We start from the raw sequence: 4,410 nt of genomic DNA, 5'->3' as shown, positions 1-4,410 counted from the left end.
ATGAACCTTTTAAAGATGTACGTGCCAAAAACTTTAAATGCATTTTTCTCAAAATGAGGGATTTCAAACTGCCAACATTGAAATTGCTCTCAATTATTTTAGGTACCACCACCTACATCATTTGAAAGGGAATTAATTGTAGAATTATAATATATGAATATCTCATTTTCATTTTTGGAGAATAAGCCTGATTTTGTGAAAACGTATCACATATTGAGAAAATTATACGGTTAAAAAAAATCAATACCTAATGGATTAAAATAGAGCTGCTATTCTGGCCAGAATGATGATGAACGTTACAAGCTCCCATTTGACTGTTCTCAGTCTCAGTGAATGACGTTCTATAGTAGGTCTTAAAAACTCAACTTTTTTCCTCTCGACCTATAAGAATGGAACTGGACAATTTCCTAAGGCACTTTGAAGTCTTGTAAGGAATACAAAAACAGCACTGACATTTTTGGCCTTTTGACATACTTTGAAATGGAAACTTTTTCTTTTCTTTTTTGCGGCGGTGTTTTGTTATTGTTTTTTATAACATAGCCATTACCAATGTATTAATATTTTAACTTATTATAATATTATTTTATTAGTAAAATGTGATTGTCTCAATATTATTAATATTATTATTTTTTCAATTATATGAATTAGTTGTTTAGTGTAGCCGGTGGCCTTAATGCTGCTTTGCATGAAAATAATGTTGCTTCTTATGTTTGCTTTTGCAGATTGTCCCTTATAGTTGATTTAATTATATAAGTGGAGCACAACTATTAATTTGAAACAAAATATGACAATATAAAATGCAGAAAGGAACAACAACAAACAGTATAAAATTCCACTCAAATCAATAATGACTTGATTTTATATTCTAGCTTGATATAAGGCAGTGCACCGGTGTGCAAGGGAAAGTGTTGATCAATGCGGTATTAATGTAGCAATCAATACCAAGTAATCAAGTACCTCTGAAAATAACATTATGCCCCTGGAAACATGACCCTCAGCTGGATGAGTTCAACATTCAACTCCATTTCTTTCTTCTCTACAAATAATGTAGACTCACACATACATTTCAACACCATTACTACTATTGTACCATCCACGCATATCAGACCACCTGCAACACCTTCAGCTGGTTAAATATTTGCGCCTTTAGTGATTAATTCCAGACAAGTTCAAAAGTCTATTCTTTGCTCTTTATACGGATCACCATTTATTTATTTATTTGATAATACCTCATTTACAGCTGCCATAATACATTACATAATCATTTGCATGTCTTGAATTACTGTAATGTAAGGGTTGTAGTGGCGAGAAAGGAAACCTGGATGGGGTGCTCTTATCAAGGCTGACACCTAGTGGCCAAAATGTAGCACAGTTTAAAACATTTGAGTTGGGTCATTTACTTGAACTGTGTACATTTTGAAGGGCATGATCTGGTTCTCAACCACCTTTGAAGGTGTCTGCCATCTTGATTTTGGGACCTCTTGTCTATGGAGATAAATATGGTGCAAAACTAACTTGTAAAAAATGTTTGTACCTGTAGAAAAAAGTCTAAATTTGTATCTGTAAAAGTCGTGATTTGTACCTGTAAAAAAAAAAGTGTACCTGTAAAAAAATAATTGTATCTGTAAAAACAAATGTGTACCCGTAAAAGTCATGATTTGTACCCATACAAAAAAAAATTGTACCTGTACAAAAAAGTGTAAATTTGTATCTGTAAAAGTTGTGATTTGTACCTGTAGAAATGACAACTTGTAGTCAAAGAAGTCGCCACTAGGAGTCACAAGTGTTTTTTCTGCTGCTGTCCAGTCACGTGAGTTTTGCACCAAATATCTCGCTACAAATGGTGTAAAACTGATTCGTACTTGTAGAGCACCGTGATTTGTACTCGTAGAAGAAGAGGGCGGGCTCTGGAGGATTTGGGCGGGCTAAAGCTCAACCTCATTGGTTGAGCGTACGACAGTGGGTTGAACTCAAATGACGCCACGTTTTTATCATTAATATGCACAAATCCGAAATTCCAAACAAACACAGTAGCCACACCAGTTTACGCGTCATTTTGGAAGAAGAGGACGTCCCTGGCGTGAAAATTTCAACATGGTTCAATATACAAACACCGTGTGGAACAGCTTAAACGTTGGTTGACATGCAGAGCACTCAAAGTGGGCAGAAAGAAAGAAGTTTTAGTATGAAGGTAAGATTTATTGTATGATCATAGCTCGTAATCCGGTGCTAGCTAGGTCATCTCATGTTGTAATTGTCACGAAAATTGAACACATTGAAGTCATGATTTTTATTTCAAGATTTGAAGCCTACCAGCGGAAACATACGATCAATAGCTTGTACCTATAAAAAAAAAAAAAATCAAAAAATACCTCATAAACTGCTACTTAGTGCTTAGATGTGAAAATTACTATAGAGCTACAGAACCCTATTGAATGTTTTACAAGATAACCTAAACCTATAACCAAAAGTGGACAGTACTCAGCTACTTGTGTTTGAGTATCATTATATTCAAGTATCTGTACTCTTACTATCCATAATAAAATGAAAACATAACGTTTTTACTACAAGTGAGTCTTTAAGCCGCTACAGGTATTTTAACCTCAACCCTTTATCCTCTGTATTTAATCATTTTATTTTAATTACAATTTTTTGATAAATGTCAGTATTTTTGCAATGTATGCTTTGCAAACAGTTTTTTTTAAAGGCTCTTACACTGTTAAACATACACATTTGCCTTCAACACTGAAGCCAAATAAAAATAATGGAAATGTTTATGAACAATGTCTGTGTCTATCAGTATTACCACTATTTCTGATATTAATATGTGACAAAATCTTTGTTTTTTTCTGGCTAACAAGATAAAGTTTAACCGATTACGTATAATGCCAGTAGCTGTGTTTTGATAATGACCGAGCTAGGAAGCTATGATTACTTTTTATTGTATGAATATGCTGACCCAACCATTCTGTTTGCACAGATGCCAGCATGCAGTCAATCAAAGTTACTTCTTGATCCATCTCTAGACGGTGGCACATGGTGTCACATCAAACCTGCTTCAAAGTGGCTGTGAAGTCCAACAAATGAGAATCCTTGATACACTGGTTACTGTTCTAAGAGAATTTCACTGCAATCACCTTTGGGAAAGTGAAGAAATTATGCTTTTTAAATGTTTTCCAATTTTGATTTTGAAATGTTAAAGGAGTACAATTTAATCCATATTGAGAGTTACTCAAACTAGTCAGATCAAATAACAACATGTATCATTCAATAAACAAGATTGTGCATCATTTGAAATGTTTTATTTGATGTCCAGAAGAGCCGTTTCTGCATCCATCCAAAACGAGAACAGCATTCTTCTCACAAACAGAACAAAAGTTATTGATGGAGCTGTATGAGGAATCACCAAAAAAGGCAATACTGCTGCTATCAATAAGACGAGAGAAATATTCGCAAAAAAAAAAAAAAAAGCCGACAGACAAAATATATCTTATAATTGTTTCATGTTAGATGTGTATTTCACATTAATCGTGTTATTAATTATTGATTTAATGTAAAGCACTTCGAATTGACCTACATATTCATTCTTCGCTGTTACATCTCAACAGTAGCCAAAAGCGATCATGGCAACAAGTCGGCAAGTAGCCTATAACAATATATATAAAAAATAAGACTAAATAGGTGTTGAGCTGTAAATATATGTTGCCCATTATTGTAGCCACCAGAAAAAAAGACTAAGGCCACTGCCGCAGGTGGGGGAGGGGACCTCCGCCTGCTACATTCACATCAGCAGAAGATCTGCGAAATAAAACAGTCTTTTCCTTAATCCGGCTTGATGGAATACCCCCCAGGTGTCATCTCTTGTCTCCTTGCTGATGGATGGAGTGGGTCATCCTTTTCACTGATGCTTCAGCAGTGTCTCCAGCAGTTGTCTCCACCTATTGAGCAAGATTTTGAAACTTATGAGATTCTCATTTAATTAAAAATAAATAAACTAACATTTGACCTAGTTACTTTTGTTAAAGCAGCTAGGTGACAGTTGTCACCGGGGAAACAGCTGGAGGGCGGAGCCCGCCAAACACACCTGCTGCTCATCAGCCCGTCAGGCCAGGCTAAAGGCCTGGCAGAAGCAGCAAGGAGTGTCGGGTTATTACTCCGTGACGCTGCTCACTTGACTCGACTGGTAGCGCTTATTCAAGAATCAACTGTTGATCCCTATGACTTGCTTTTTGTCCGCCCTCGAGCGTGATTTTGTGTTTGTTTTTTGTCCGCCCTCGAGCGTGATCTTTATGTTTGCTTTTTGTCCGCCCTCGAGCGTGATTTTTGTGTTGGTTCGTTTTGGTGGATTAAAACTATGTTATCCACATCCCTGCCGTGGCTCTCCTACTTTCCTGCATTTGGGTCCTCCAC

At 36.1% G+C, this 4,410-nt stretch overlaps 1 long non-coding RNA gene across 1 annotated transcript; it reads left to right on the top strand.

Moving 5' to 3' along the window:
- Positions 1-2,032: 2,032 nt before the first annotated feature.
- On the top strand, positions 2,033-3,290 carry LOC144034089 (uncharacterized). The gene is made up of 2 exons (XR_013288156.1): positions 2,033-2,191; positions 2,981-3,290. It is a non-coding gene; the product is annotated as an uncharacterized LOC144034089 (long non-coding RNA).
- Positions 3,291-4,410: the final 1,120 nt, after the last annotated feature.

Source organism: Vanacampus margaritifer, chromosome 1 (assembly GCF_051991255.1).
Source record: "Vanacampus margaritifer isolate UIUO_Vmar chromosome 1, RoL_Vmar_1.0, whole genome shotgun sequence".
In the NCBI taxonomy this organism is placed as follows: Eukaryota; Metazoa; Chordata; class Actinopteri; order Syngnathiformes; family Syngnathidae; genus Vanacampus; species Vanacampus margaritifer.
The sequence above is the reverse complement of the archived record's forward strand: the minus strand, read 5'-3'. Positions and strand labels throughout refer to the sequence as shown.